Here is an 8577-nt window from a genome sequence, read left to right as displayed (position 1 = left end):
TGATGGCAAACCAACCCTATCCTAAGTGTGTGGTAAAAGAAGATTGGAACAATAGATACTTAGAGGAAGAAAGATCCCAAGGGATTGAGTTTTCATGAGGGCTTCATGGTGGTAGTGGCACTTGAATGGAGCTCTGAAGGATGCATAGGATCTGAATAGGAAAAGAATCTGGGAAGAGCATTTGTGAGGGGTTGGGAATAAGTACTGGTATGGTGTGTGCTGGGATCCCTGAGAAGTCAAACCAGAGAGAGAGAGTCATGTGTGGGAAAGGATGATGGATGGAGAGTTCTTCATTGTGTCTCCTCCCACTCCAAAATTTATTATTTTTTTTGGCTTTCAGTTGCTTAAAAAAAAGCACCAAATGAATCATGAAGTTTGGAATCCTTCTAGAGTGTTTATACTCAATGGACATGACCTTTTGTAACTGTCCCATGGGTGACCATTCCCCCCCCCCCCCCACCGCTGCCCCGGTCTTTGTTTTTGTTGGTTGATTCCTTTTATGTGTTTAGAGGTACAGCTTACTAAAGATTGCAGATGGCACCCCCCTCTCCTAGTGGGGGGCTCTGTCCTCTGCTGAAATTCAGCCCTAAGTGAAAATGCTATAGGCTAGAAAAGGAGCTGAATTGAAACCAGGAATGAAATGCAGAATGGGAAGGCAGGTAGAGCCTGAAACTGACAATTTCATAAATTCTAAAGCAAACCCATAGTTGTGGCTCAAGTTAAAATAGGTGTTTTCTTTTTTTCAAAAAAAAAAAAAAAGGAGTCACTGTTCAAAATTTATTTGGTATTTTAGTTGGTATGACACTTAGATTGTTGGTTGCATTGTCTTTTTACATCATATGGCCATGTACATTATATTCTGACATATATGGTACACAAAATAAGATCCTTTAGGACAGTTATGCACAACACATGCAATATTGAATTTATACATTGGATCCCAGGATGTGACGGACTGAAAAAGATGGACTAGGCATGTTGGGTGTTGGGTGAAGGAACCAGAAGTGGCAACACACGGTAAACACACATCTGGTGTGAAGAGCAACTGCAGCTATGTAATATTGACAGTAGCTCTGAGATGGTGGGGCTAACTTACACTGACCAGCTTAGGACTACAAAGCCAGGTAGCATCCAGCATCGGGATACAGCTGCAGGGTTTGGTGAACCATTCCTATTTGGAACTTTAGGAAACTGCGGTTTTTTCTTAGGCCATTTTAATATAACTTGAGTAACAGATCAGATGATAAGGACAATATACACAACCTCCAACTAAAATCCTGCTGTAGTCTAGACAGTGAAGTGGTACATTAGAAAACTTTAGAACTGCAGCTCCTTTTGGATCCCCCAAAGTGTATCTGCACTCTTCTTCAAATGGGTCTCTTCCTCAGGAGTCCATCACCTTCACAACATCTAAAATTCCATTCTGTCCCAAGATGCAAGGAACACTAAGGAAGACAACTTTAATTCCATGGAGATCCTTAATCATGGTGGAAATTGGATGCACCCACCTAAGATTCTTCATCATACTTTCTACCAAATCTGCCACACAGTCCAATGGCCCAGGAAGTGTAGCTTTTCAGTTTGATTGCCTCCTAGGCACTGTCAAACACCTGTTTGTGAACCTCTTCCCATGGTTCCTTATCGGCATCAGTGCCTAAGTCAAGATGCACATTTTTCAGAGAGACACCAGCAACATTTACTCCACTCCATACAGGCATACTGGAGTCTCCATGCTCCCCGAGGACCCACCTGTGACAGCTTAATGGCTGAACTCCCAGTCTTTCCCACATTAGGTAATGGAACCAGGCTGAATCCAGATTGCAAGCACTTCCAATAACATGGTTTTTGGGAAAGCCACTTAACTTCCAAGCCACATAGGTCAAGATATCCACTGGATTGGAAATGACAAGCAACTTGTGGTTTGGGCTGTATTTTATGGTATTAGGAATGATGAACTTAAAGATGTTCACGTTACGCTGGACCAAATTAAGACCGCTTTCTCCCTCTTGCTGACAGGCCCCAGCTGTGATAATAACCAGCTTGTAGTTTGCAGTCACGTTATAATCTTTGCCAGAGACAATTTTTGGTGTTCTAAGGAAAAGGCTGCCGTGCTGGAGATCCATCATCTCTCCCTTCAGTCTGTCTTCCATGACATCAACAAGAGCAAGTTCATCTGCCAGGTCCTTCATTAAGATACTGGGATAGCACAAGCCATGCCAACAGCACCAACCTCAACAGCTGTAACCTTATTCTGGGGGGTATGTTCTTCCTTAAGAAGATTCTGAATCAGCTGATCTTTGAGAGTTGCCATTTTGGACTTAGAACCAAAAGGAATTGGGAGTGCACGTGGGGCGGGCGTCAGTGGCACACGAGGTTGGATCCGGTCTTGGAGGACTGCTCCGACCCTCTAAGATAGGTATTTTCATTGTTAGTACTTAGGAGGAGTTAAGCTTTGGAAATATTGAGACATGGTACATTTATCTTGATTCTTCCAGTTGGATTTCCTCAAAGCATAATAAAATACGTAAGTGTGTATATATGTAGATTCTTGTCAACATTATTAGAAAATGTAAATTTTAATTTATCAAAGAATCCTTTTTCAGGTTTACTGCTTGAAATTGTGGCTTTGGATATGTGTTCCTTACTAACTTCTGGAGATGTCTATTTATCCTGAAAAATGTCTTAAAAGGGGTAATGTAGGTATTTGCAGCTTATGACAGGCCTTAATAATTCTGGTTCAATGTTACTTGGGTCCTTTGATTTACTGTCCAGTGGAACACAAAGTCTGATATTCTAAACAAATGAATGGTTAATAAAATTCTGACATTTTGTTGGGATTCTGTGAAAGTTGGCATCTGGATCATCATTAGAAGTAAAATATTTTGTGAGGGCAAAATTGCTGAGTCTCCTACTCAATAGAAAACAGGTGAAGATTATTACATTTAAAACTTGGGGTGCCTGCGTGGCTCAGTTGGTTAAGTGTTTGCCTTTGGCTCAGGTCCTGATCCCCGGGTGCTGGGATCGAGCCCTGGGTCAGGCTCCCTGCCTAGCGGGGTGTCTGCTCCCCAGCCCCCTGCCCCCAGCTCATGCTCTCTTTCTCTCTCTAATATATAAATCTTTGAAAAAATAGGCAAAATTTTCCTACACTGATTTCCTACAGATTGTGATATGCTCCTTTTACACAAATGTTTTTCAGTTAAGATAACTGCTCGTTTATTTCTTCATCTGTGGTTTTTAACTGGTGATCCTTCTCCTGGTATAAATTGCTGAACATGATCTTGGGGGCTTTTCCCAAAGGTGCCTACTTTTCTTCTAATGGTCAGTTGTCTTAAGTCAATACCTTAAGGCTTTCTTATTCCCTTCTTCACTCCTTCTTCTGACTCTGCTATTTATTATGTAGCTTACCTTTGGCTTCTTTATTTCATTTTTCTTTAAACTCTATTCCACAGTAGCAGTGTGGTGGTTATGAGTGCAAATATTGGAGTCTCATCCTGGTCTCATGACTCAGTTGCTGTGTGATCTTGGTTGAGTTACTTCTTTGTTTCTTCAGTGAAGTAGAATCATAATGGACTATATCTTACCAGGTTGGTTTGAAGAAAAAGTGAGATAATGCATGTCAAGTGCCCAACACTGTCTCATATTAAACACTTATGTGAGTCAAGGTGTTATTATAAAAATCGACACAGGATTTAAGTATCTTTACTTTTTATTTTGATGTTTAAAAATTTATTTATTTGAGAGAGAAAACGAGTGGGGGTAGGGGGAGAGGGGGAGAGAGAATCCTCAAGCAGATTCTACACTGAGCATGGAGCCTGAGGTGGGGACTTGATCCCAGAACACTGAGATCATGACCTGAGTTGAAATCAAGAGCCGGAAATGTAACTGACTAAGCCACCTGGGCACCCTGGATTTAAGTATCTTTAAAATACACTTATTTTTCTTTTCTTTTTTTCTTTTTAAGATTTTAAAAAAGATTTTTAATTTTTTATTAGAGAGAGTACAAGCAGGGGGAGCAGCAGGCAGAGGGAGAGGGAGAAAGGGAGCCAGATGCGGGGCTCGATCCCAGGACCCCAGGATCATGACCTGAGCCGAAGGCAGCCACTAACAGACTGAGCCACCCAGGCGCCCCAAAATACTTATTTTTCTTTCACTTAGTATTGGCTGTGGGTCTGAGAGACCCTTCCAAGGGTTGGCTCAGTGATAAAGGCCACTCTGACCTCGCAGCACGCCTGTCTCAATGTGTATTTGCATGGCGAGGGTGCAGGTGGGGGTAATGGAGCATCTCCCTGTCCGTGAAGTGCTTTGTCTCTGAAATGACAGTGCCACTGTCACTCACAATGAATTGGCCAGGATTAGTCACATGACCCAGAGGTAGAAGAAGCAGAGACCTGATCTTCCTGGGAGTCCAGCACTCAGTGTCGCCACATAGAAAAATCTACAGCACTCAGTGTAGCCATAGATCAGGAAAATGTCCTCCAAGAAGTCTGTTGATGTTGGAATCACAGAAATTTGAATCTTTCAGTCCCCTTAAAAGGACCTTAAGTTTTCCATTAGTCCGAGAATTCTCAGAGTCTGTACGGCCTGGGCAATCTGAAATACTAGTCCAAGTTTAGAGAAAGGCTGCTACTTCATGGAAAATGCATGAAGGACAAAAGAAACTGTTCCTAGCAGCTTTGAGAGCTTTGACTCTGGTAATGAGGGTGGGGGTGTGACAATTATTTGTCTGAATCCCATCTGGTGAGGTTCACAGAGGGCATAGATCTGGCATTTTGATCTTTCCCTTAATGCCCTTTTTCCAAGGGAAGCATTGATGCTGGCTATTGATAGAGCGATCAGAAAGACAGCCCAGCACGTCTTTGGGCCTGTTGGCCGAGAGAGTTCCTGCTCCCTGACAGTTGAATCCATTCTCTGTCACACAGGCACTGGTAATTAAAGCAGGACAAAATAACCAGTGGAAATGGAGTCAGGCTTCGTGTTCCAACAGGCTTGGCAGCAGCTGGTAGCCACGTACCACTTCTCGGGGCTCCTGGGAGTAGTTCATGGACGGCATGTCACTAATGGTCCTCTTCCGGAAGGGGGCCCCTCATCGCCTTCTGCAGTGACCAGTATTGGCAGTCCCTTGAAATGGTGAAGCTTTCTGATGCCTAGTGGAGAGGTCCTTCTGTCAGCACTGATTCTGTTTGGTGGAGGTGCGTAAAGAGTGATAGCCCTTCTCATCAGAGGGGAGGCAAGGTGGAACAAGGATGTGGAACAGTACCGTAACAGAAACCCAGATACTTGATTTTCCTATCGATGCCTGTAAAAAGTTCCTGTGAGAATCTGGGCATGTCACTTTATTTTGTTGGACCTATTTCCCTAACAAAACAAAATAAAACCCTGCCTCTATTGGAGGATTAACAGGAAAGGGCAAATGATGTGGGAAATAGGCAGATCCATAAAAAGCAGAAAGGTAACAGAATGGGTGTTTTTCCTCTTCACAAAGTAACAGGTTTTATTATAAAACTTTTGGGAAAGTAAGAAGCACAAGTAAAAGTTTAACACGAAAATCATGAAAACCAAGCATGATGCCCCTGCATCGAGAAGACTTCCATTAATGAATAGGTGTATAGCTTTCCAAGAGTTTTGTAATCTACTTGTTCCATATAAAGCACATTAGGGACATCTTTTTGTATTGTTACATCTTTTTAAGTGGATGTGTAGCAATTCACTGAACGATACTCTAACTTGTAAAACCAATGCCCTGTGCAGGGTATTTCAGTGGTGGTCAGTTTTATCCTGCTTTGGTGGCTGTCTAATACTTCTTGTCCATTGTTAATCAGTGATGTGGTTTGGGTGGGATTTCCTTCTCTTTCCCCCCCCTCCCCTCAAATTAGCCCTGTTTGACTTAAATGACTCTGTGTGACCCCATGCCCTTGGCCACAGTGATTTGTTCAGGAGTGAGCAGGGAACCCAAGTTAATTGAGTTGGAATGAACCTCAGTATTTGTGTTCTGTGGCTGGGGAAAGAGAAAAATCCCCCTGCTTCTAGAACAGCTAGAGCCTTTGTTGTTGTTGTTTTTAAGTGCTGCTGAAGCCAAATTAAGGACAAAGTCAGCACATGGAGAAAGGCAGAGGAGCTAGGGAGAGTGGTGGAAAATGAAGCTGGGTGCATACAGAACTATGGTGGAGACTCCAAGTACTTCTGGGCTTTGCTGTATGTGAATGAACGTATTGCTTCATTACTGAACCCAGGTTGGGTGGAGGTTTCGGGTGCTTGCAACTAAAATCCTGCTAGGTGACACGTGCATTTTAAATAGCACTAGAACAACATACCGAGTTAAGTCGTTGTACACACCCATGACTTTTTCCTTTGTGTATATTTTAGTAGATTTATGGAATTAGGGTGCGTGTGCTTGTGTAGATCCCCTTGAATTTTTTTATGCCTTTTGTGTCACCCCCCCCCCCCCCCGCCCTCAGGGTCTGCTTATGGGCAACACAGTCTCAGCCAGCTTGTGAACAATATTCAGGCTTTTGAGTGAATTAACTTAGTTAAGAGGATGAAGGGCCACTGGAACTGCTAGGTCGGTCAGATGGCATGATGGTCTGGCCCATGACATTGAATCTCCAGTAACTCAGTCATCCGATGAAAAAGGAAGGGGCTTCTAGGTGTCTGAAGGATGCTGAACATCCTTCTGTGCAATTTTTAAACTGGCTTTGGGTCACTGAATGAATGTGGCAGCACTTACTTCCTTTGGGAAACTGAGTATTATCCTGTCTCACAGAGCTCAATATTATGGTCTTTTTTCCTGAAGTCTCAAGCCCCTTCATTTAATTTCATCCCATTTTCCATAGTTATAGTCTCTAGCATGACCCTAAATACTCCTTATATTTGGTACTAACAATTCATATAAAAGAAGGGGATTGGAGGCGGGAAAGATGGAGGAGTAGGGGACCCTATTTCAACTGGTCCCCAGAATTGAGCTGGATATCTACCAGACCACTCTGAGCACCCACGAAACCAGCCTGAGGTGTAAGAAGATCTGGATCTCTACAAACAGAATATCACAGGCAGTTGGTTTTGAGGTACGAAGCGGGGAGCCGTGATCCTGCGGGCAGATACTGGAGGATAAACGGCAGTGGGGGGGTGCCTGGCCGTGGGGATCCTACACCGCCGGTGAGTGACAGCCTCACGCGCTGCGGAGGGGCACAGACTCGCACACCAGTAGTGTTGGGAAAGGACTTTAGGGCAGCCCCCGGGGCGGAAAACCAGTGCGGTGAGGTCGTGCGGGTGAACTGCAACCTCCGGGGGTGGAAACCCCAAGCGGCGGAGTTGCGCACATGCAAACTGGGAGCGGCTGGCGGTTTTAGAAGCACAAAGGGCAGAGATGCGCCCCGACCTGGAGGCAGGACTGGGGGTGCTGCGGAGGGGCGCACAACCCAGGACGCTGCAGTTTATAGCAGCACGGACAGAAACGGAGACAGTGCGGCCTGGAGAGCTCACTGAAGAACAGACTGCGGTCTCTCTGCTCTGACACAGAGGGTTGGAAACGGTCTCTTTTGCTCTGACTTGCAGAAGAGACGCGGAAAGGCGCCAGAGAACAAAAGCCCCAAAGACTGATTCCCACTGAGCCCGTCCCCCACCACAGGGGCGCAGGGCAACTCCGCCCAAAAGGGTTGCCTGACTAACAGCGCAGCAGGCCCCTCCCACAGAAGACAGGCTGGGAAAACAAGAGGCCAGCAACCCTAAGGTCCCAAGAAAACAGGTGCATCTTGCTTGGGTTCTGGTCAATAATTTTGACTCTATACATTCCCTCAAACACCCATCAACAGAATGACTAGGAGGAGGAGCCCCCAAAACAGAAAAGACTCAGAGATTATGACTTCTGCTGCAGATTTACAAATGGATGCAGATATAACCAAGATGTCAGAGATGGAATTCAGGCTAGCAATTGTGAAGACAATGGTTAGAATGGAGAAATCAATTAATGGCAACATAGAGTCTCTAAGGGCAGAAATAAAAGGTGAATTGGCAGAACTTAAAAATGCAATCAATGAGATCCAATCCAATCTAGATAATCTAACAGCTAGAGTAACTGAGACAGAAGAGAGAATAAGCGATCTGGAAGACATTATAATAGATAAAAAGGGAAAAGAGGAGGCCAGGGAAAAACAACTCAGAATCCATGAAAATAGAATCAGAGAAATAAGTGACACCATGAGGCGTTCCAATGTCAGAATCATTGGAATCCTGGAGGGAGTGGAGAGAGAGAGAGGACTAGAAGATGTATTTGAGCAAATCGTAGCTGAGAACTTCCCTAATCTGGGGAATGAAACATTCGAGTCCTAGAGGCAGAGAGGATGCCTCCTAAGATCAAGGAAAACAGGCCAACACCCTGGCATGTAATAGTAAAACTTGCAAATCTTAGAACCAAGGAAACCATCTTAAGGGCAGTTAGGGGGAAGAGATTCCTTACGTACAGAGGGGGAAACATCAGAATAACGTCAGACCTATCCACAGAGACCTGGCAAGCCAGAAAGGCTTGGCAAGACATATTCAGGGTACTAAATGAGAAGAACATGCAGCCAAAAATACTTTATC

At 44.3% G+C, this 8577-nt stretch overlaps 1 pseudogene; it reads right to left on the bottom strand.

The window, feature by feature from the left end:
• Nucleotides 1–1269: 1269 nt before the first annotated feature.
• Nucleotides 1270–2343, bottom strand: LOC118026242 (annotated as a pseudogene).
• Nucleotides 2344–8577: the final 6234 nt, after the last annotated feature.

The sequence above is a fragment of the Mirounga leonina genome, unplaced genomic scaffold (assembly GCF_011800145.1).
Source record: "Mirounga leonina isolate KUSES-001 unplaced genomic scaffold, KU_Mleo_1.0 Mir_224, whole genome shotgun sequence".
Taxonomy (NCBI): Eukaryota; Metazoa; Chordata; class Mammalia; order Carnivora; family Phocidae; genus Mirounga; species Mirounga leonina.
Note: the sequence above shows the minus strand (reverse complement) of the source record. Positions and strands in the feature narration are given on the sequence as shown.